The sequence below is a fragment of the Sarcophilus harrisii genome, chromosome 5 (assembly GCF_902635505.1).
Source record: "Sarcophilus harrisii chromosome 5, mSarHar1.11, whole genome shotgun sequence".
Taxonomy (NCBI): domain Eukaryota; kingdom Metazoa; phylum Chordata; class Mammalia; order Dasyuromorphia; family Dasyuridae; genus Sarcophilus; species Sarcophilus harrisii.
This window is the reverse complement of record NC_045430.1, coordinates 152,434,223-152,460,483: the sequence shown is the minus strand read 5'-3', so window position 1 is coordinate 152,460,483 and position 26,261 is coordinate 152,434,223. Positions and strand designations below refer to the sequence as shown.

Sequence of the window (26,261 nt, the reverse complement as noted above, 5' to 3'; positions counted from 1 at the left end):
TTTAAATGCACAAAATAAATTACACAAGATTACAAAGGAAACCAATTATATTGAAATGGAGTAATCAAAATGTTTTGTTTAAAAAATTAAGCTCATGGATCTCTAAAAAGCCCTGATCTAAGTGAGCTTTTTCTATTACTCTGGTGTCTATACTGCTGGTCCTGGCCTTAAGACTCTTTCTCCTGTGTAGCATGTATGTAAATGCATATACATGCACACACATATATACACACACAAATATGCATTGTGCACATGTATGATTATATATACACATGCATACACATACATGTGTGTGTGTTCTGGGGATGAAGAAGGGCAGAATCATTCTTGTCAAGAACATGTTGAATAGTGTTTGTCTCTGGGCAAAGAGGAGCCTTAGGAACCAATTTGAGCTGACCATAGTTCCCTTGGGTGGAGGCAATGATGAAACAGGCTGTTAATTGTGCTAATAAATATGTGGCTGATGTATTTTCTAAGGTTCTCTCCCCCATTATCACAAATAAGGCTTTTATTGGGAAAGAAAACATTCCCTCATAGTACAAAGTAGAAGCCAGGTTTTATCACTCCAAAGCCAATATCATATCACCCCCACCCATGCATATATAATCAAATATAAAATCTTGTGATTGAAAGCTTTCACAACTTGGTCCAGACTACCTTTCTACTCTTTTTACACTTTAATTTCCTCTACATTCTAAAATCCCAGTACATTGACCAACTTGATATGGCTCACCCAAACATATATCTCCCAACTCCATGTCCTTTTCACTGGTTTTTCTCTGATAATGCAGCACTTTTCAATAGTTTAGATTATTAAAGGTGAGCTACCATAGTTAGCTCCCCTCATTAAATATCTCACAAACAACTATAATTTTGGGGCAACGCACTCTCCCTGCCTCCATCCTCACACACTTTACTTTCCCCTGACCATGGTGCTGACTAGTTATTGGATGACAGTATTAATAATCATTACAGATGTTCAGTTTAATTCCTTTCTAATTGTCTCCTCACTTTTCTATGAAAACCCCATATCCATTTATAAATGTATGCCTTCATGCACGTTTTTTTGTTTGTTTGTTTGTTTTGTTTTTGCCTAGAATGTCTTTCTTTTTTTTTCCTTGCCATATTATCTGTACTTTTCTCAACCTAGTAGAGGAGGTTGACATATTCAGTGATATAAGTAGGATTTCACCAGTATAAATGAAGTCAAGTATCATAGAAACAGATGTAAAGGGAGATAATTATAAAATGGAAACCATGTGTTCTCTGAAGACAGAGCAGAGAATATTATATTCCTGTTTATAGAAGGGTGGATTTAGGTTAGACAGAAGGAATTTTCTGATATTTAGTAAACATTGCAATGGATTCATAATTGAAAATACTTATTAAACACTTAGCATCTGTGAGGCAGTACCATTGGTACTGGGATGAAAGAAATTTCTTAGGTTTCTTGCTCTCAAATACTTTACAATTTAGTTGAGACAATGTGTTTACTTTAAAAAAATCAAAGGCCACATGTATTAAATATCACAAAAATGGAATGGACAATAGGTACTACCTAGGGTCAATAAAAGGGCAGGAGTATATATATATGAAAGCGGGCATTTAACTTTAGCTTCAAAATTAAAAGATTCTTCAAATTTCTAGGTAAAAAACTGTCAGCATTCAATTAAGGAACAGAAAACATTGAATAGTCTTGACATGCTTTCTTATTATATTAGCAGTTATATGTTTACATAACATATAATACATTAACTATTATATTAGTAATGTTACAAAGCAGGAAAGCTAGGTTTTTCCCTTAATAATTAGTGCATTTTTAGAAAATGGCTGTACTTCCATCTTGGCCTAAAATGACCTTACATAATGTTATTATGTGCTATTAAGTATTCAAACTATGTCTAACTTTTTGTTGATATACTTTATCTTCATGTATTTTCATTTATTTTTATTATGGCTAGGAAACTAGAAATATCTCAGGCATAATTACTGCACTGTACTATAATTACTGTAGATAATTGAACAGAGGTGAAAATTGAGGTTTGTTGTTAAGAACAAAGATTTCACTGAAGACATGGCAAATGAGCTGAATCTCTAAGAATATGTGGAGATGGGCGGTTGATGGTACTCTATATTGAGGGAGGCAGGGTGAACACAGTTTCAGAGGTGGAAGTGCTTATGACATTTTACAGGAATGGATAGGGCAATTTGCGTAAAGAAGAGTATATATGAGAGGAAGTTGTGAGAGATAATATAAACAAGAACAGTTCATAAAAGCCTTGAATGCTTTAGGCATTCAGGCAAAAGAGTTTGAATTTTATTTTATATACAATTAAAAAGCATTGGAGGTTTGGGTGTTGGGTTACACATATTCAAAGCGTATTTTAGGATAATTTATCTGTCAGTAGTATGACATCAATTGCAACAAGGAGAGATGAGAGGTAAGGGAAACTCAATTAGAGAAGATTTATTTGAGTAGTTGTGAGGCAGTGTTGGTCTGAATTAGATGGGAGCAGTGGGAATGGAAAGTAATAAACACATAAAAGAAACATTGAAAAAGAATAGTTTTAGTGAGAGGTTTCAGATTTCTCCTCCAAATATTTGGGAACATTTATGAAAATGTTTAAAAATAAGATTTAGTCTAGTTCTTTGACATGGTTTGGGTGGCTTCTGCCAATGAATTTTCCAAATCTTTTTATAGTTTATATTTTAAGATATGTTTTAATTTAATATCATTCTGAAACTTTTAGATATATGAAATATTTGTGTGTCAAATGCATATTCTTTCAGAAACAAGGGAAATACTTGGGAGGATTTGCAGGGAGGAAGGATGGAGTAGAGGAAAGGGAAATAGTGGGTGAGTTTACACATACAAAGAGGGAGAGTGGGGAGGTGGGGGAAATCGTTTAGACACTCGGACACACTTCAGCTGTGCGTGGCTGTTTGTTAGGTCATTGCCATGACAACTGAAACTACCAGAAGATGGTAATGAGTCTCATATGTTACAACCAATGATGGAAATGGAAATGCTTTGCTTGGGGAATTCTGACTGTATTTTTTTTTAAATGGCCTTCAGGTCTAGGGAACTATGTTGTTCTTCATTCCCCCATAACTTTTCTTCTCTTTCTCTTTCCCCCTTTCCAGAACTTGTTATAATTTATATCCTACTAATTATTCAGTCAGGTTTACATTCTAGCTATTATTGGAAACTTCTCTGTTAACATTTTCACTTGTGTGAAGGCAATTCGTGTTTAGAAGATTTTAAATGCAGTTTGAAGTAGGATTTGAATGAAGACATGGTGTATTTGTCTTGACACATACATTAACACTGACAATAGAACTATTTAGAAAATGCAGCAACACTGAAAACAAAAAAAGATGGAATTGGTTTGAATATTGTCAATTAAAGAGAACTAATCTTACCTATTTCTACACACTATATTTTAACTATTTGTTAAAATACAAGTCATTTACTTTTGTGTTTTTTTAATGAGGAATTATACATGACTACTTCTAAAAGAGAGATTATTAATTTTACCATATTTTTGATCATAGAAAAACAAACTACAGTTAAATTACTTCTGTATTAGATTGTTTCAGAAGAGAGCTGATTTCTGCTATTTCCCTGAAACATTTGCCAGATCATAGTAGCACTATTTCTTCTGCCTGTCAAAATTTCTTTCTCAGTTTGGGTGTTTTGCCTATCAGTAAATTAAGAGGAAGCTACAGGATATGAGCCTGCTGCCCTATCAAAGCATCTGTGGGGTTTCTGTGCCTGCTATCCTGTATTTACAGAAATAGATTACTACTGTAGCACTTGCCACCAAATTACATGGTACTTAACTTGTCTCAGCCATGCAGAGCAATGGCTTCATGAAAGATACACTTTTATGACTCTGAACTTCCGGCTATATTATATTATGTCTGGAAAGGAAGGAGAAAAAGCCTTGTGATACATTCAGTTTTTCCACTCAATTCATGGTTATATTAAGCAAAGCGAATGATTTCACATTTAACCAATAAATTGTCATTCTCTTTTTCCCCATGAAAGAATTCAAAAAGAAAACATTCATCATCACAACTGTAAAATATTCTATTAGAGAAACAGCAGAGGTTATGAAATAACAAGGATGAAGATAATGATGTTAGATTTACAATATAGAGTTTAGCAGTTTCTTTGCAAGAATCGTTGGCTTTTTGATGGCCAATTTTTAACCGGAAAATTCAAGAAAGCTCATGATATTTTTCCTGTATTCTTATTTAATATTGTAAGATGCAAATTGACATGATGGCTAGAGTAAGCTTCAAATCTTCTGATCCTTACTGGCTATGGATAAGTCACTTAATCTCTCAGTGCTTCCAGGTAACTCTCCAAGACTATAACTTGCAGAAGTGTCAACTTGTAATGTCAGAGTACCCTCTGAATACTTCTTTATCCCAATGAAAACACAAGTTTGAATAAACAAACGAAAAGTTTGGCTTTTTATTATATTAGAGGAACAGCACGTAGTTAATATAGTCTATTTGGTTCTGACCTTGATTTCATCAGTATAGAACAATGGTGTCAAACTCAAATAGGAATGTATACCTACAGGTTGTGGTGATATAGAAAACCTCAAATTAATATTGTCTATGATATTCCACTTTTACTTATTTTGTTATACATATCTTATTTACATTTTAATCTGATTTATGAGAGTTTTTATTGAGTTGCTTGAAGGCCATGAGCTGAGAGTTTTTGACACCTCTATTGTAGAAAACTCTGGGTGTGGAATCTTTCTTTCCAAATTTAGAATAACATCTCATCTATAGCTTATGCTTCTCAAGAACTGTATTTCTTAAAGTGCACTAAGTAATATATTGGTATACAAAACTTCTGTTGCATTCTGTGTACAAGTTGTGAATGAAATCAGATTATAAACTAAATATGGATGTATCTTTGAGAAGTTCTGATTAAAAGTTTTAAAAAGCAGGGAGTATTTTGATGGAAACAGCTAGAAAACAGTGGATAGAGTACTGGATCTGAGGTCAGAAAGATGAGTTAAAATTTAGCCTCAGACACTTACTATATGTGATTGTGAACAAGTCACTTTATTTGCATGCCTCAGTTTCCCCAAATATAAAATAGAGGTAATAATGGTCTATTCCCTGGCAAATAAGATCATATTTGCAAAATGCTTTGCAAAATACCTGGTACCTAGTAGATGCTTAATAGATGCTTTATCCCTCCTTCCTTATAATTATTGTAGTAAGGCCTCAAAAAATGACACTATTATGGAGAAGACAGTTTAACAACTTAATTTAATTTTAACAATTAAATAAATTTAATAAATTTTTATTTTTTATTTAATTTGATAATTTAACAATTTAATGAAAATTCAGAAAGCAATGACATTTAAGTAATATTCTGATGATTTAAAGAGTATATCCAATTAATATTTTCATGGATATTAAGCTTCCCTTGTTGTCCTGACTGCTTTTACTGTCAGGGTTGAAACTTTTTTTTTTAATTGTATTTCAGAGTTAAAAGAACTAGTTCAAAGGGACTTCCTCTTGAATGACAGTTGCAATAAATGTGTTTTATTATGACAGCTTCCATCCTTGTGGTCAAATGACAGATTTTCCCTTAGGTTTTGAGGTTCCCGTTAAACACAGTGTCTCCATTTAAGAAAAATGTTTTGAGTAACCCACTGAGTAGCTACTGTTGGAAAAGTAGCAGGTCACAGTGGGATACAGAGCAGGAATTGGGCCCCCAGAAGCACTTAGTGTTTAATGGGTCTTCAGCTGTTGTGAAGCAGTGTGCTGAAATAATTCTGATTAGACTTGGTCAATCAAGCTGCAGAATCACTATTGTCTTTCTTCCATTCAGGTTTTAATGTTCATAGTACAATCCCAGTTCAAAATACACATTTAAGTCATCCTTGGACTTTTTCTCTTTAAAACAAGTTCCTTTCAGAATGGCCTGTGAACCATTCTTACACCTGTGGGAAAAGCACATTTGCCAGAGATTGTTACATTAACAAATTTAAGTGAAGAAATTGCTAAATTTGACACTGTTATGGGAGTGTGTTTTGGAATTTTTAGAAAAAAATGACTATACAGGATAATAAGAAAATGGTTGAGTTCGCACATGGATATACATAAGTAATACCAAATATAGATCATGTTTTCAGGTGTTATTCATGGCATGCTACATATATAATGAGTAATTGTATTACACCTACAGCATAGAGCAATGTAACATGTATGAGGGCTAGCTATACTACATATATGATAGCACATTCAGTATGAGCTCTAGATTTGGAGATAGGAAGACCCAAGTTCAAATCTCATTTCAGACCATTATTGGCAAGTCATTTAACCTCTATGAATTTCCTTTGATTGAATTATTAAATGGAGGTAATAATGCACCTAACTCTGAGAGTTGTTTTGAGGATAAAATTAGTACAGTGCTTTGTACATCTTAAAGCTAGCTGTTATAATGGGATATTTCACATACAGTAGAATGGGATAGCAATGCTACATGTAAAATGAGATAGGATACCTCTGTTATACATGTCTATTTTTTTGTCAGTTGATAGCATGAAAAGTGCCCGAATATACATTAGAAGTTATGCTTTTTTAATAGAGAAAATTTTGAAAGCTTTTCTTTACTTCTGCTCTTTCCCATTATTTATTTGAGTTGTCTTTTTTTTAAAGGAGTAGGAAAGCTTACTAGAAGATAATATATTTTTAATTTTAGGACTGTTATTAGAATAATTCTAAGTAAATTAGCTGGGTTGATTAAAAAAAAACCCAGATGTGTAGTGGCAGAGCATGGTTAGAATGCTCTGATATCTCTACTTGGTTGAATTTCAGAGGTCATGTGGATGTGGTCATTGCTGATCTCCCTGACAATATGCTTTGAAGGAGATTATGTTACATGTTGGTTGTGCTTTTGTGAAGAAAGGCATTATTCTGAGCAGGTCTTAAGAAGAGCTGAAAAGAGCTTCAAAGAAGGGTATCCACCTATTGTTCATAACAGTCACTGTAATAAATGAAGAACAGATTTTGGGATTTGTTCTTATGAATTGGATAAACTGAAGTTAGAAATCACGGTAAATTAATACTTTGGAAATTCAAACTGTCTAGTAAATGCCATAAAACATTGCCTTTCTTAGTTTTATTTTTTCAGGGAACCAGGAAGCTTGAAAAAAGAATCAGCCTTGTGTACCTAATGCTGCCTCTAGGTACATAACTATATAAGCATTTCAAGGATTCACAGAAAGTGACATGCCTAGAAATCTAACATGGTACAAAGTACATTTTAGAGATATTTACCATTGATCCTTTGGGTAAATCTGAGCTGATTTTAGGGACTTAATACTATGTGAAATTGTAACTATAAATGTGAACTATTTTTACTAAAATATCTTAGAAAAAATTTTTTTAAATCAGTGATTTTTTTTATTAAAGCTTTTTATTTACAGAGCATATACATGGGTAATTTTTCCAATACTGACCCTTGTATAACCTTTTGCAAATTTTCCCCTTTTTCCTCCACCCCCTTCCCTATCTGGCAGGTAGTCCAATACATGTTAAATATGTTGAAATACGTGTTAGATCCAATATGTGTATATATATTTATACAGTTATCTGGTTGCAGCGACTATATTTTTGAGGACATTTTGCAACACTAAATATTATGCACAGAATCTCCAATTTATTGTGAATGATATTTAATTAAAGTTCCAATCCCTGTGCTACTATTAGAGTAAAGGACATAAAGGCATTAGCTTAGTTGTTTTTTTTTTTTAAAGGCAAGAGGATAAAAGAGAATCAAGAAATGTCTAATTAGTATGGAGTAAAAGGCATAAGTAAGGATAACTTTAATTTCTGTCATTCTTTTGAAAATCTACTTGGAATTTCAGATGAAAAGAAGATGAAATAAGGTTGCCCAGTGTTCATGAATGAAAACTGAAGAGTGACTGTAATCATATAAACTCTGCAGAAAACATATTGTGCGACTCTATCTGAAATACATTGATGTGCTGAAAGAAATAGATGGGTCTCAAACAGTTATTTTGCCCATAAAGAAAAGAAAGTGGTGAAAGTAGAAATAGGTGGACTTTTTATCTAACTCATTTTCACACCTAATAGTAGTGGAATTAAAGGAAAATGAGAAACTCAAACTGCATTTTTTTTTTAAAAAAAAAGGAAAGAGAAAAATGCCATTTAATTTCTTAAAGCAATATTCATTCTAAGCCCTAAAACATTTTGCTATTTCACCAACCAGTTTTAAGCAACTAAACAGATTTTGCCTGAGTCTAAATGGATACAGGGAAATGTTTAACCCCTATTGTATTGCCACAAAGCCTAGCTGATCACACTGGGAAGCTTGGGAGGTCTGAACGGAATTTGATTGGCTGTTGAGAATAGTGTCCTTTTAACATGTTCCTGCACACACACCAGCCACAGCGGGATTCAATTGCCGATGCTTTAAGCTGCAGAACTGTGCTGCAATGGGAGTTCCATTTAAGTTTTCCACTTGTTCCTGGAAGGAAAAGGCAAGGAGCCATGTGTAACTACATTTCTAAGGTAATATTTGTGCTTATTAAGTTTGAGTAAGGGGGTGATGTTTTTTATGTTTCACTTTGCTGATAGTTATTGATGCCTTTACTTTTATATTAAATATCACTTAATGATTTATTTTAGTGATTTGTTTAAACTTGAAGCCCAACTGAGAATTGTGTTCACAGCTCTAAAGGGTTTTCTGAAGTTTTATGTTCCCTGTTCATTGATCTGGTTAACTTTAAAAAGCCTTTCTGGTTAGTGGGATTATGGTGATGTTAAGTACCCAAAGTGAGACTCTGATTCAATGTTTGGGCAGATTTGGTTATACTGTTTCGAGTTGCTAATGATAAAAAGTCAATATTTACAAATACTGCAGTTATACAACCATTTCAAAATGTAATTTTCACTGTATTCACTCATTAATTCCAAATGAATGTTTTTCCTCTTTAGTCACTGGCACATTTTTCATATTCCCTTAAAATGAAATTCTAACCAAGAATGAATTCTTCTTTCTCCACTGCAAACATTCCTATTGTTGGAAAGAAGTTGTAATACAATGCTCTGAATGTGCAGGGTATAGTGTAAACTTTCACTGATGCTCCTCTTTGATTAAACAGACAGGATCTTGCTGGCACTTTCCCTTGACATCTCTCTGCTCATTTAACATGAAGTACTGAACTTTTTAATGGGCCTTCTTTATTGACTCTGTCACAGGATTCAATATTCTAATGATAGTGCTACCTTTAGGATGTTTGTATGAGAAAACTGGAATTGGGTCTACATTTGTAAATGTATCATTTCAGTTTGTCAACTCCTCCTTAAAAATATCCTTAAATATTTCCTACAGTAAAGGTGTTTATAATTTTCTTATACCAATGCTTCAGAATTTCCGAAGTCAAAATTCAAAACAATTGAATTCTCTGTGATTAAGCTGCTGCAACATGTCTATTTTATTTGGCCCAAAGTTTTGTATTCTTAAAATTGCCCCCAAATTTATGTTTTTTTTTTTTTAGTTTGAAAAGTTCCATAATGAAGCAAAGGTCGTCAAGGATATTGTGTCATTTATCCAAGGACAATTCTTCCCCCCCACCATCCTTTTCATATTGTCTGGACTATCATGAAATGGAGTGGGAACCATATGTTTGGTATTTGTTTAAATGATTAAACCATTTTGGACTTAGCCCTTTAGAAGGAATGTGCTGGCAGTAGACAGCTTTAAGCCAGTTGCTTCAAAGTCAAATGTAAGAACTTTCTGCACATATGGAAGAATAGTAAAGAGGGTGAGAGACCAGAGGGAGCAAAGATACCAAGCCCAGTGCCTTGGAGACCATGGAGTAGTTGTTAATCTCTTCTATGAAACCTTCCATGTTCTCCAAGTTGTTACTGCTCTCCTCCTCTTTAAATTATCTTGTATTTACTTATAGGAATACATGTTGTATTCTTCAAAAGAATTTAAGCTACTAGTGAACAGCAACTCTATTGTTTTTGTGTTCTTCATATCCTTAGGATGTATAACAGGGTTGCTCATATATAATAGGTACTTAATATTTGGTAAACCAAATTAAATTAAAAGAAAACTAGACTTTATATCAGGGAACCTGAGTTGAAATCAAGACTCTTATATTTAATAGGTGAGAGACTATAGACAATTAATTTAATCTTATTTAAGTCTTAGTTTCCTTATATGTATAAATGAAAGTTCACCTCTCACTGATTTGTGGCAGAGAAAATGCTTTGCAAACCTTAAAGCTATTCATAAATGAGAGTTTTACTGTTCAAAGAACTGCTAGGTTTCCAATAGTGTGAATAACAAATTGCTGGTATTTAAATGTTGAAAGAACCAAATTGTTAAATATTCATTCTGTAAAGTACTGGGGTTTTAGGGGTGGGCATGGTTCATGTTGCTAATGCCTTTTTCTCATTTTACCCCCTCAATACCTTTTTTTAAGTGGTATTTTTAAAAACATTCCTGTTCCCCCTCAACTTCACCCCTTATATCTTGATCTATCCTGAAGATTTATACTATCTGTCAAAAGTATACATTCCCAGTTGCCACAGGCTACTTTTGGACACAAGTGAGAGTCTATAACCATTCTTCCCCTCAGGGACTTCGTTTCTTGCATGAGACTAATCCATCAGATCAGCAAATGGGTCAACTTGAAAGCTTCTCTTCATAATACAGAATAGACTGGGTCCAATGTTTGCCGGAAGCACATTAAGAGTAATTGGATTCTGCAATTAAAATATCCCTGCTACACCAATATGCATCAATTTTTTCCTTTTTATTTTTTCAAATCCTGAACATGATTAGAGGAACAGCAATTAATACATGCGCATTCACTATTTGTATTCTTTTTAAAAGGAAGACTCATTTCTCAGCCTTCAAGTTTAATGCTTTTTCATTTATGCAATTTATTTAAGCATTCCTATTGAATTATTTGCAGTTAGCTCCCAACTTTCTTCTTGAAGTTACATAGGGTCATTATCTGAAATATCTTGAAATGTTAGCAGTTAGTTGAAATGTAATTTTTCAAGCCTCAATTGAGGTACTATTTCCATGTCATTAGTGCAAGTAAGGCTGTAAGAATACACTCTTATCTTGTGATTTCCTTCTGAAGTGTTAGAAAGCTGATTGTTAGAAAGGCACTTTTTTAGGTAAAGTTCTCTCAGGCCATTTCACTGAAGCAGATATTGCCTTAACTCTTGAATGTAGGGAATATTTAGATTTAGATCACAAACTGGAACAGAGATATAAGCATCTATGTTTTACAGAGGCATATATATATACACATATGTGAATACATATGTACATATGTATGCATTTACATACATGTTATATATAAGGTTATGTTATCAGGTTTCTTCTCACTAAAAATAAATTAATCATTTTGGCACATATGTATTTTAAGATTGTTAAAAGCTACACATGTACTGTAGAGTTGAGGATAGGTAGTCTCAGGATCAGGAAAACTAAGGGTCAAGTCCTGCTTCTCATACATACTGGCTGTTGTAGTTGAGTCAGATGCAGGCTAGGAGCTGAGGTAGCTTAATTTTGATACTTGAACAAAATTATATATATTATATATATGCAAATTATATTTATATATATGTGTGTGTATAGATATATATGCGTATATGTAGGTAGGTATTCAGCATTTAACCAAAAGAAACCTAATTAACCATTAGCAGAAGGATATTCAATAAGGATGAGCATTGAGTATACCTTGACTATCCTCAATCAGTGTTGATTAGATTGAGTGAAGCTCCTTTGCTTCATTTGCCTGCTTTGATCCATCAGCCAAGTATCAGAGAGCAATTGGAGTTTCTGGTGGCTATTCTGTTCTTAGACAACCAAGAAATAACTTCCCTGGAGCCACTCAAGGGTCAAAGATAATTTCAATACCTTTTATAAAGAACTCACTTGGATGAAAGAGGAGCTAGAATATTGCCCTCCACACGTTTTGTGACCCCCAACAAATTACTTCACGTCTCATTGTCTCAAACAACTCTCTAAAACTATAAATTACAGAGCAACTGACCATCTGCATTGGTAGAGATGGTCTCCTAACCAATAATTTTCTATAACAATGAAATCATAAATTTAGCACCCCCAATTAGCTTTTGTTATTCTGAATTCCTTGTAAAATTCCATTCTGATAACATTCTGATTGTGGCACCCTCTTCCACACTGAAATTTCATGCATAGTTTAATCATAATTTAATTAGCTATATATTCTTCAATAATTCACTGATTCTGTGTTCTTTTCACTGTGGGTGCTCCCTTCATTGACACAAATCAGAACACACCCAAGCCTTAGGATAACATTAGAGAAATAGAGTTGGAAACAATCCTCAGCATCCTCCTTTAGGCCCCAGAGAAATTAAGTGATTTTTCCCACTTGCATTAAGTCACAGAAGCAAGATTTTTCTACTCTACCAACTTCCCTTTTCATCTTTTGGATTCTTGGCTATGTAGTTCTATAAAATCTCAATAGAGGATGTATCCCCACATGTTAGAGGTTTTTCTTTTAAAATTAAAATAAAATTGTTAAACATTCCATATGCATTTATTGAAAGACAAACTCAATAGCTGTTGGACCTCTTAGGAAGTTCAATTTTGGCCTGTTCAATTTCTTTCTCTAAAATAGACCTGTTAAGATATTCTTTTTTTTTTTTTTTAATTCTGGTAATCTAGGCAATTTATATTTTTGTAAATATTCTTCCTTTTGACTTAAATTGTTAGCTGTGTTGGCATGTAATTGGACAAAATAACTCCTTATAATTGTTTTAGTTTAATTTTTTTTCAGCCTTTTCATTTTTGATAATGAAAATCACCATTTTTGGTGATTTGGTTTTCTTCTCTCCTTTTTTTAAAATTCAAATTAACCAGTTAGTTATTTTGTTTATTTTTTTTTCACAAGCCAACTCTAGTTTTATTTATTAATTCAATAGGTTTTTTTCTTTTGATTTTATTAATTTCACCTTTAATTTTTAGAATTTCTAATTTAGTGTTTAACTGGAGATTTTAAACTTATTCTTTTTGGTTTTTTAATTGTATTTCCAGTTCATTAATCTGTTATTTCTCTATTTTATTGATGTAATCATTTAGAAATATATATTTCTTCTAATCACTGCTTTTGCTGTATTCCATGTAACTGTTTACCTCACTCTCATGTAATTGGCCCACCTACTTTTTTATTAATAAAAATGAAACTAAAGCAATTACAAGGAGTTATTTTGTCCAATTACATGCCAATATAGTTAACAGATTTCTGGTTACACATGTTCTTGCTGATATCTTTTCTATAGATGTGTGTTCTCATGCATCTTTTCTTTGCCCTTTAGATCCTTTAAAATTTCTATTCTTCTGAGATTGAACTGTTTTATGATTCTTTGAATTACAGCATAATTGGAAGAATATTGGTATTAAAAATCATAGGATTTTAGAACTATAGATATAGTTTTAGAAGGACCATGCTTGTGTGGCATTACTAAAATACTGAGTTTCCAGAAAGGAGTCCCTTCCTATTTCCTGCTGTTTGATTCTGGGCCTTCTTGTTGTCCAGCTTGCTGTCTCTCTGTGGCATCTATCTAAAATGCTTATCTTTCTCTTTGATAACTTGCTTGATATTGATACTCAGCAGATTATCTCCACAGGGATTTCGGTCAAAAATATTAAATTATTTTAATGAATTCATAGGAGACACCATAAGAATCTTTAAGATTACATTTTGCTTAGAAAACTCTAAGGTTTTTGTGCTTAACAATAGACTTTGCTCTACTTTTCAATTAATCTTCATCAAATGCTAATTAATAGTGGATGCTAAAAAAAAAAGCCAAACAACATAAAGAATGACTTTCTCAATTTTCTTCTGAGTGTCTAAGTATTGACATTATATAGAATATTCTAATAAAATTTATTTCTGGGAAAATAGAATAGAGTTGGTAATTATCTAGCAAATTTGAAACCTCTTTGTAGATAACTAAATTGCACAATTGATGGGAATATGTTTTTCTCCAGAAAGTTATCAACAGAGTCCAACATTACCAGAAAATTGCTATCTCTTCATATTATATTCACTGCTTTGATGTTGGTTGTTCTGGAGAAAGGATTTTTGCAACTTTTAGTATTATAGAAATGAGTCATTAATTAGGAGGTTTAACATTAATTTTTTTTAAAGCTAAGGTACAATCTGGAATTAATTCCTAGTGGAGAAAAAAGGTGTGGTTTTTCTTAAAGGGGAGGGAATATGTTAGTAATAGCTGGCCAAGCAACTGGCCAGCTGGCTGGCCACAGAAGTTAGAGGATCTTAATATGTAGTGTTCAAGTCATCGCTTATATCCTATATGGCACCTTTCCCAGGTCTGGAACTCTTGAGAGCTATAACTTATTAATCAGTCAAGATAGGGAATTCAAGCAAATAGAACTCCTCTTTTGAAAACTAGAATTCCAAATGCTATTTCTCCATTGGAAAAGTTTTTTTTTAATGAGAATTAAAGATAATTAATGGGGAGACATAACTCTGGAGTTTGTTTGTTTGTTTTTGGCTGACCTATCCCACTGACTCTTATGGTAGCATGTTTTATAGTCAAGACTACAATGGTTAGGTATTCTAAGTATAGAAAGTAGAGGTACAAATAATTAGTATTACAGGGCTTCACCTTACTTTCTTTTCTATTTATATGAAATAAAATTGCCTGGTATAAAAGAAAATATATTGACATTGTGAGTTGCTTCAAAATGGATTTCCCCAAAACAAAACAAAACCAAAAACCTCTATTATTTCTGAAAGTTTTTTTTAACTGAAACTTATATTTCATGGATTTGTGATCTTAACAATGTGAATATTCCCTCCAACAATTCAATTGTAATGAATCCATTCTTTTTCATCATATTAATTTTTATCTATATCTTTCCATAAGTCTATCACAGGAAGTCCACCTAAGATGTGTTGACTAAATCCCTTGCCTTGCAGAAATACCAGGATATTGTATATATTATAGATTAGTTGCCTCTCATTCTTACTACATGACTGATTTGTGTCCTTTTTCTGGTCATATATGTCCTTGATGAAATTCTATCTGCATAATATTTATTATTAGCATAATGAAGCCTGCTTATATTTTCCATATGAATCTCTATTGGATAACTTATATAGTTCATTCTTTAGAGACTGTATTCTATGACTCATACTTATCTAACATCACTGGAAAAAATATTGATGTTAAAAAGATAGATTTTTGCTTCTAAATATAATTTGCTTAAATTATATTTAAAACAAACTAGCAAAGGCCTTCCATTTGGCATACAGAAATATAGCTCCATCTATAAAATGTAGATAATAATATTGTTAATATTTATCTCACGGTATTGTTGTGAGGATGAAACAGATTAATGTATGTAAAGTGCTTTGTGAATCTTAATAGTTTAACATAAATATCAATTATTATTATCATTATAATTTTAGTGTTGGAAGTTAGCATGTTATAAAGAATAAAATACTAGACTTGAAAGTAAAAGAGAGTTCAAATTATGCTTCTACCACTTAATGTGAACCTGGGCAAATCTTTTATCCTATCCAAACACCAATATCCCTTTCTATTAAATAGGATTACTAATGTCTATAATAAATCTATCATAAAGTTGTGTGCTATATAATATAGAGATTCTTGTTTGTCTGGGGCTGGGCAGTTGAATTTTTTGAGAGTTGCCATGTGATCTCTTATATCTCACTTTTATTTCCTTTAAACTATTAGATGCTTTTGTTTTTTCTTCCCCAACTTGTTTCCTTTCATAGACAAAACAGAAACAAAGTGGAAATTGAGTAGTGGTACCTTTTTTTTCTCATCTGTTTTCATCATCTCAAATCTCCCAACTTGGGAAAAATGAATTATTTTGATTACTTGAGTGATCCATTATTTCAGCAATGTGGGTACTATCACTTGCAAGTGAAGATCACTTCCTAGAAGAGTCAATTTCTTCAAGTGTCAGTCTGTACTACCACCTATGAGAAGCCTTTCCTAATCTTCCTAAATTGTTAGTACTTTTGCTGTCCCTAAAACATTTACCTGTTTCTCTTCCTAGAATGTTGTTGTAGATTATGATAACCCCTATATTCTTTTTAGCTTATGTGACAAGATGAGAATAGGAACAGAGAGTAGTTTAGTATGCCTGAAAAATAGAAGGGAATAAAAGGAAACGTAGGCGATTAGGCTGGACAAATGTGATGAACCAGGATCACCGAGGGCCTTGAGTGTCAAGATAAGGATTTTATACTCTTATTTGGTAGGCAGTGGAGAATGACTGAAAGTCATTGATTAAAGGAAGAATATAATAATTAGCAAGAACATTTATGCACTTGTGTGGGAAATGGAATGGAAAGTGAATAGACTTATACTAGTTAGGGGACTATTACAATAGTTTGGGTGAGAAAATATGAAGGCCTAGACAAAGCTGGTAGAAATAGGAGTGGGTAGAAGAAGCAGAAGTGAGAAAATGTGGTAAATAATTTGATGTGGGGGATGAAAAGGGAAGGATCAAATCTTATTCTAAGGTTGCAAACCTGAATGACTACAAGGCTGTTGAAACAGAAATAGATAAGTCAGGGGAGATGAAGATTTGGGGAAAAGAATAAAAACTGAATCATCAAGGAAAAATACACAAAAAAGTAGATAGCCTAAATTAGAACCTTAGTAAATATTTTTTTTTTACCATATGACAGAAAGATGAAAATCTGGCACAAGAGAAAAAGAAAAGATTTTGGAGGAGAACCATGAAAATTCAGTGCAGGGAAACAAAAAGATGAGAATATGGAAAAAGTCAGGGGTAATAGAATACACAGTGACAAATACTATGTAAATATCAAGGATGATGAAAGCATTAAAAAAAAGATCATTAGACTGTAATAAAGAGGTCATCAGTGGTCTCAGATAATGTTGATTTAGGAGAATTGTATTGATGAAAGTCAGATTGACAGAGTTTAAGAAATGAGTAGGCTGTGAGGAAGTAGAGGAAGCAGTGTAAATGACTATTTTTAGGAGTTTGGCAGTGAAAGGAAGGAGAAAATAGGCTAATAGCTTAAGGAGATGACAAGGTCAAAAGAAGAGTTTGGTTTGTGTCTTAAGCATAAAAGAGATCTGAAGATGTTTGTAGGCTGAAGGAAAGAAGTCAGAAGAGACAAGGGCCTAAAAATACATAGCTGATGGAGTAAGATCATGGAGGAAATGAGAGATAGAATCAAGAACAGAGGGATGTAAGTTAATTTTAAGGAGGATTATTTATTTCTCTTTCTCTTAGGCTGGACAGGGGACAAGAATAAACAAAGGCATTAAGAAGATTAAATGAATAGAGAATAAAAGTTGTAGGATGAAGTTATCTGCTGTACTTACTTCAAGGAAGCAAGTGGAAATGGGGACTTGAAACAGAAGGAAGTTTGGAGTATAAAGAGTAAAAGAATTACTAGGGGAAAATAAGGACAAGGTTGAAGTCATTAAAATACTTAAATGGACCTGTGATTTCTTTGATGTGTGCGTTGCTTCTATGGAAATTCAAAACCTTTACATATCTCCTAATCCTAAACATGTTCTATGATATTTATTACAGGGATTTAACCAACATATTGGGGTTTTCTTTGCTTTTTACTGGTATTTCACAAGTCATAGCAAATACTGCAGTTTATTTATGCTCACCCTATATTTTTGTACTAATAATTTAAATATTTCCCCCTAAGATTATGCTGTTCCTTGATTTGTAGCTACATAACATTAGTGGGATAGCACTGATATTAAAAAAAATACACAAGGATTTTTGCTCCAGAGAGAAATCTGGAATCGTTTAAAAATTCTGAATAATTTCCAAAGAAATATCCATCTCTGTGTTATATCACTTACTGTTCATCTGCAGACCTGTCCCAGATCCTTATAATTGATGGAATAATAACTGGAGCAGCCAATTGATATCATCCATTTTATTAATCTTGTATATATGTTTAGACAATTTCCACATTGCCCTAAATTTCACTAAGATTTTTCAGAGTTCCAGAACTCATTCAATAAGTAGTGTTACCTATAACTGAGTAGAAGTTTTGAAAATTCCTATCACCGATGAATTATTCTTTTGTTTGGATTCTCATAAGAACATTTTCTTTGATATCTTATTTTAAAAGAATCACTAAGCCTGCATTTTAGAAAACCTATTTCAGGAAAATGTAAACTGAGCAATTAACTAAGTTTATTGCACAAAAATATTTTTTATAAAATCTTCTTTTCTGCTGTACCTGTGTCAGATTATTTTAAGCAGGCCCTTTTATTTCCCATATAGAAATACCTAGCAATGAATTCCTTGAGATTGGGAATTGTATTCGTTGTATTTGTATACACAACACCTAACACAGTGCCTGAAATTTAAGAGATGCTTGATAACTATTTGCTCATCGATTAATTATTGAATCTTTTTTAAAATCAATAAACAATAACTTAATGGCTACTTCTTATGTTCAATTCTGAGTCAGTTGTGAGGTTATAAAGATGTGGGCTCCTAATGTTTAAAAACAACCAAATTAGTCTGTTTGGTACTCTATGAAAAAATTGACGATGAATAACCCAGTGACAGGCACACACAAGAAATGTAGCTGTGCTAATAATGTTGTTGTCTTTGTTTTGGTTTAAGAAGGAATTTCAAGGATGTTTCATACTACAGCTATTAGTAGTATAAGAATTTTGTCTGATTATACCTAAAAGATGAGTTTTGGGGTCTCAGTGTAAAATTGTTTGAGATTAAAAACCTGGCATCCCTGTGCTTGAGCCACATGCTAGGAGCAAATTGCTGGAACCACAAGCTGAGGAGGAAGCTTTTCCCAAAAGTCAAAAGAAATTATTCTTGCAAGTCAGCTATTATATGAGGAAAGACAGATGATATATTATAGTGGTAATCCAGAAGCTAGAGCTATTGTCTAGTTTATTTTTTAAAGGAAATTTCTAAAAAATATCAAAAATTAAAAACTTAATAAAGAAATAAATGTACCTAGAAAAAGACATGGTAATCAAGAAGGTCTTTGGTTTGCATATTGCCACCTTTCATGTTTAATACTGTAGCTGCCAAGAGTGTTCCTACTGCAGAGTTGAAAAGACCTGCCATCTTTCCACACTGATTATTTTCTTTAATCTGTCCTTTGGTTAGCAGCTGTTGCCACTGTTTATGGCTCTGCCCTTGCCTCCTAGGAAACATGATGCTTCTGCTTCACATTAGTTATCCCATGTCTGTTAGCTCCACATGCCAGCAGGGTCCATTAGCTGCTGCTATTTCCTCATCATCAATTGCTATGTTATAGTACTTCGGTATATTCTGGTACTGTCTGTTCCACCTATCTGAGTTATACTGCTCTCTCCTATTAAAGGGAGAATGTCATGGTTTCTTTGATGTCCTGTTTTGAGTTTAGATATGGAAACACTGAAAATCGATGAAGTTTAGCACACATTTTTCTAGGATGGGTAGTTACAGTGTCCTGACTCAAGGTCCTGAACTCATGCATATTGAGTTTACTCTTGGGGAACTGGATTCCAAAGGATCTTATCTCTGATTGACCTTTACTGGAGCTATTCCAGGGAAATGGAAATTAAAAATTGGATCTAGCTCATATCTAGGACTTCCTAAATATGAGTAATCTCATGGAATCATTGAGATTTGTAAAGGGATCTATCATGGAATCATTGAGATTTGTAAAGGGATCTCAGCAGCCACCTACAACCTATACACAAAAGGAATTCCCACTATAGGTGGTACATGCCTAGAGAGGTGGACCTGGAACCAGGAAGTTCTGAGCTCAAATCTGGCCTCAAACACTGACCAGTTGTGTAACCTTAGACAAGTCACTTAGTCTATGTTTGCCTCAGTTTACTTAACTGTAAAACAGGGATAATAATAGCACTTAGGTCTCAAGGTTAATGGAAAGACTCATATGACATAATTGTTGTGAAGCTCAAATGAGATAATAATTAGCACAGTGTACAGCATATAAGAAATGTTATTATTATTATAAGCTATTATAATGTACCTGATAAGCAGTTGTCTAGTTTTTATTTTATAACTTCCAAAGAACAGAACCCATCATCTCTTGAGGAAGCTTGTTCTACTTTTGGACAGCTGTAATTGTTTAAAAAAATTTTTTTCTGATATCAAACCTAAAGTTGCCTCTTCGCAATTTACTGAAACCCATTCTCCTGGCCAGATAGAACAAGTCTGATTCCTCCCCCAGTTCAAACGCTTGAAAATAATTGACATATACTTTTAATCTATTCTTTTCCAATTCCTTCAAAAAAATCTTCCCAAGTTATGCACACAAGACCCTTCACCATCCGGATTGCTCTCTTGTACACTTTCCAGCTTATGAATAAGGATCTTCTTAAATTGCACTGATGAGGGCAGAATAAAATAAGATGTAAATTCCCTATTCCTGGTATCTGTGGCTCTCTTAGTACAGCCTAAGATTACATTCTGTTTTTTGGTTGCCACATCATACTACTGATTCTTATCAAACTGAGAGCCCACTAAATAATCCATATCTTTTTTTAGAACAATTGTCTAAACTTTTTTCCTCCCTCTTGTACATACAAAGTTGATTTTTTGAACCTTTAAGACTTTATTTATGCCTATTGAAATTATGTCTTATTAGATTCAGCCCATTAGCCTAATCTGTCAAGATTTATTCTGAATCCTGATCATAGTGTATTGGTTTAGTGTCATATATAAGTTTGATAAATAGGAGCAGATAGGTGGTACAATGGTTAGAGCACTGACCCTGAAATCAAGGAGGAGTTTGTTGATATTAAACCATTAATAACTACTTGAAGTACCAAACAACAAATTTTGAATCCATTATTTTTGGGGGGGTATTTTTTTTTTTTAGGCAATTGGGATTAAGTGACTTGCTCAAGGTCACACAGCCAGGAAGTGTTAAGTATCTGAGGTTAGCTTTGAACTCAGGTCCTCCTGAATTCAGGGCTGGTGCTCTATCCATTGTACCATTCAGTTGCCCCTCTGAATTCATTGGATTGAATTTTCATTTAATCTGTCTCCTCATTTTCTCTTCAAGAATAATAGCATAAGATAGTTTTTAACAAAAATTAGAATTTAAATTATGTCAATAGCATTTTTTTCATCTATTAGTTTAGTAATCCTGACAGTAAAGAAAATTATTTTAGTTTGACTTGACCTATTCTTGCTAAAGCCATTATGGAGCTCTATAATCATTACTTTTGATCTTGTTTGCCAACCATCTCTTTAATGATTCATTCTAGAAATTTTCTAAGAAGTGAAATCAGATTTGTTGGCTTTGTAGGCTTTGTTCTTTTCCTTCTTTTTGAAAATTGGGAAATCCGTCCTCTAGTCTTACAGAGATTGTTTTCAGTTAACTTTCATATATCACTGGCAATGATTCAACAATCACATTTACCATTTCTTCAGCACCTGAGTTTAGAGCTTATCTGGCCAAGTGATTTAAATTCATCAAGGTTGACTGGATGCTTTCTCGCTATCTCTATTAGTCATTTCATGGCAAAGATCATTCTCTTTAGCAGAGAAAATGGAACCGAAATAAGTGAGCAGTTCTGTCTTATCTCTCCTGTTTTCATTTTCCCATCTTCTCTAAGCAAAAATTTTAACCCTTCTTTGATCTTACTTTTTCTCTCAAATAACTTTGAAAAGCCTTTGAGCTGTCCTTGACTTTCTTCGGCAGTTTCAATTTATGTTAACCTTTATATTTTTTTAAACTATCTTTACAGAGCCTTGTTATACTTTTATATCCATTCTGTTATCTGATTTTGATTCTATTCCCAAAATTTTTTTCTTCTTATTTTTCCAAGTTATCTTGTTTTTTCTTTTTTTTATACTTTTCAGTATTCATTTTTATAAGATTTTGAGTTTTACATTATTCCCCCTTCATTTCCCTCCCCCATTTCTAAGACAGCAAGCAATCTGATATAGATTATGTATATGCAATCATGTTAATAATGTTCTGAAAGAAGAATTAAAACAAAAGGAGAAAATCACGAAAAAGAAAAAAAATTTAAATAGTATGCTTTTATCTGTATTCAGATTTTATAGTTTTCTTCTCCAGATGTAGATGACATTTTCCATCATGAGTCTTCTGAAATTGTCTTGGATCATTGTATTGCTAAGAAGAACAAAGTCTATCATAGTTGAATTCACATTGCTGTTACTGTGTATAGTGTTCTCCTGCTTCTCCTCATTTCACTCAGCATCAGTTCATGTTAAGTGTTTTCAGGCTTTTTAAAAATCAACTTATTAATCATTTCTTCTGGTTCTGCTCACTTCACTCACTTCATGTAAGTCTTTCTAGGTTTTTTGGACATTTGCCTGCTCATCAGTTCTTACAGTACAATAGTGTTCCATTACATTTTTATATGATAACTTGTTCAGCTGTTCTCCAATTGACAAGCATCCCTTTGATTTCCAATTCTTTGCCACCACAAAAAGAGTGGCTATAAATATTGTTGTACATGTGAATCCTTTTTCTCTTTTTTATGATCTCTTTGAAATACAGACCTAGTAGTGGTATTACTGGATCAAAGGATATATACAGATTTATAATTCTTTGAGAATAGTTCCAAATTGCTATCCAGAATGGCTAGATACTCTATCAACAATGCATTAGCGTTCCAATTTTTCTGCATCTTCTTCAAAATTTGTCATTTTCCTTTTCTGCCATATTAGCCAATCTGACATGTGTGTGGTGGTATCTCAGAATTGTTTTAATTTGCATTTCTCTAAATGATAGGGAATTAGAATTTTTTTTTCATGTGACTATAGATACCTTTAATTTCTTCATCTGAAAACTTCCTGTTCATATCCTTTAACCATTTATCAATTGGGGAATACAGTTCTTTTAAAAATACAAATCCTTATATATAGATCTCTTTAGAAAAATCTTTTGATTTTCACTGGAATTGTTTCTTTTTGTCTTCAGACTTTTGGATGACTTTTGGTCCCTTAAATCCTACCTATCTTTCTTTCCTCTGATGAAATCAACTTTCTCAAAATTTAGGCTATATTTCAGACTATATCCCAATTTCCTTTTGTTCTCTAAGAGGGAGTAGCCACTCTCACTACCCACCAGGATTTTCATCATTTCCACCCCAGAAATAAATCATCCCCTGTTAGTGAGAACCAAAAGCATCATACAATTTCTCCTTCTTGGTTCCTCAATCTTTTGAAAAAAATGAAATTATCACTAAGGCGAATCAAAAAGTTATTAGTTGCTCTGCTTTGGCAGAGTTCCAGCAGGTGTCTAGATAATAGAAATGCCTCCTATCACTGGTATATCATGCTTCTGTGCCAGACTTATATCTGTTTCGCAGGTGTTTCATGTATTTCTTCACTCTCCAGGTGTTGAATTAAAATCACTTATTTTCTCCTTTCTTTGACCTTCATGCAAATAGTCTGTCTTGCTACCTGCTTTGGATCCCTGGATTTCCTCACATGAATATATCTTCTTGATAAATACTTCTCTATTTCTTATTTATCTTTTCTATTTCTTTGTCATTAGATAACCAATCTAGATCTTTGGTCCAGTCATAGATTTCATCTCACAACATCTCAGTGATGCCTGTGAGAATCAAACCACGAGGAAACACAACATAGGCCCCCTATAAGCTTCAATTTCTTGCTCAGATTCCATTATCTTAGCAATATATTTTAGATTCCTTCTGGCATTGTCATTTTGGCTCACAAAAATTATCAGAAATATATAAATGTCTTTCATTTTGACAAGTCTTAGAAGATCCTTTTTATGACTTAATTACTTGCCTTGGGATAGCAGTGGATCTATCTGTTTTTAACAGGTCACAAAATATCTTTTTCAGTATGGTATCCCCAACTAACTATGACCTTTACTGTATTTTTGACTTGATAGCTTCTGTGACTGTTGTAACTGCTATTGATAGACAACATTCTTTAAAGGAAAAGTGGTATCTTCTTTTTCTTGAGGAATAACTTCAAATTTATTTTTAAGCTCTAATTGTATGTTGTGTTTTCCTTCTTTTTCTCTTCTATGTAACACTTTTACACTCGCCAATATCCTGGCAAGAATGGTGTCTCTCTTCCTCTACCTCAAATTCCTTTTTCCCATGGAATTCTCACTCTTCTCATTAGGATCACATAATTCTCCCACAAGTCCTAGATTGTGAAGAAGCTGCCTTGTTTAGGAAGGAGATGAGCTTATACTATGAGCATAAAGATAACTGTTATTGGGCTATGTCAGAAATGCACACATCACCCATCAATGGATGCAGGTAGGTCAATATACTATATATATATATATATATATATATAATATCTTTCCTATCCACAATGGTTAAAATTTTCAGCCTTTTCTTTTTATATTATATGAAAGTCTTTAGATTTCAACCCTAAATATCTGCTGACAATTATTATTGTCAGTTATCTCTTCTTAATAATTTAACAATCCTACTCAATTTTTTTCTTATTTTAAATGAAGTCTTGCAGCAACTTTCTATTTCATTAATTTGCATCACCCCTCAATGCATTCTATCAATTTACTTCACAATTTAATTATTCCTTTTATCTTTTCTTAGATTGTCTTGTGTTGCCAGCTCTTTTCTTCGTCTTGAATCTACTTTTTCATGTTTATTCTACTCCCTAATTACCTTCCATCTTCCCTGATTCCCATTTTAGTATTCAATCTATAAAATAGGTTTGGATTGTAGGACAGGTTTTATTTTGCCCATCACAAAACATGTATAAGATGTCTTGGACTTATAGGAATCTGTAAACAAATTCAGAAACATAAAGTATTCAAATATTCTATCAGATTCATTCAGTTCCTCCCCAAAGCTAAATAATTTTGGGGGCTACTTAAAAAAACACTACTACTTACCATTTACTTGTATTAGCCAAGCAACTGGAGGCAATATTGTGGAACCTTAGAAAGAAAATATATAGAACTCCTTGCTCCCCAAATTCCCGAACTCAGGAATTCTTGGGTTGGATAAGTACATTTAAAAAATTTCCTCTCTAAGGTCATTATTACCACCACTATCATAATCATTGTATTTATATAACAACTAGGTTTGCAAATCATTTTATTGTTATGTAATGTACTTATACAGCCCAAGAGTTCCTGAGTTCAAGAATCTGGCACTGAATCTCCTAGAGGTAGAAGATTTCCTTCACAAAATGCTTTGTGATCAGGAAGCATATGGCCAACATGTATCCTGCCATTTCAACATTACTAACATGTCATGGATGGCAAGAATATCATATCTTTTCCTGCTAACATTCCATGATAATGTTGCCAGTTGCTTAGATAATGGAGGTGAAAGGTAAAAAGAGATTATTTAGCCGATTATTTAGCCCCAAATTTTCTTCCAAAAAAGCATGAGTTCAATAATCTGCCTCACTTTTTGCTATTATTGGAAGTAAGAATCTCTGTCCAAAGCCCATCCTCCCTTGAATCTCAAGCCACCATTCTTCTTAGTGGCAGTCCCAACCACTGGTAATCAATAAATTAGGCAACTGAAATTATGTCTGATCAATCTCCTTTCTGTCCCTAGTAATTGAATATTTTCTGTACTGTCAAATCAGAGTAGGATACATTTGGGCACATTCGTCTCTATCTCCAATTCTTGATTTCTCTGGAGACCAGTGGAGATTTCTGCCTGTTATTTGTTAGGCATATTGATTATCTCTTGAATGCAATGTGCTAAATGCTGGGAAAGTTGGTGACACATTTCTTTTTATAAAATTATATGTATGTTCTGTGCATGTACATATATATATATATATAAAGATATATATACGTGCACATATTTGCATTTATATACACATGTATATGTATGTATGTATTATATAATGTTCTCTCAATTACATGTTAAAACAATTTTTTACATTTTTAAAAAAAGTTTTGAATTCCAAATCCTATTCCTTCCTTTCCTCCATGCTACCTAAAATGGTAAGCAATCAGAATAAGTTATACATGTGCAATCGTATAAAACCTTTCCATATTAGTCATTTTGTATAACAAAACTCAAAAGAAAAAGACTGAAAGAAAGTGAAAAATGACATACTTCAGCCTGTAGTCACACAATTTCAGTTCTTTCTCTGGAGGCAGATAGTATCTTGCATTTTTAGTCCTTTGGGATTGTCTTGGATTATTGTATTGTGCAGAATAGCT

The 26,261-nt window shown here is 33.1% G+C and overlaps 1 protein-coding gene across 39 annotated transcripts in view; it reads left to right on the top strand.

Annotated features, from left to right (window-relative positions):
• NRCAM (neuronal cell adhesion molecule) overlaps nucleotides 1-26,261 on the top strand; it is a 315,510-nt gene that overhangs the window by 125,264 nt on the left and 163,985 nt on the right. The window contains exon 1 of one of the 39 annotated variants that reach the window (XM_031938770.1): nucleotides 8,291-8,577. The exons of the other annotated variants lie outside the window; for them this stretch is intronic. The gene's annotated coding sequence lies outside the window, so the exon portion shown is untranslated. Of the gene's footprint in view, nucleotides 1-8,290; nucleotides 8,578-26,261 lie in introns of those variants that run through there. 39 annotated transcript variants of the gene reach the window in all.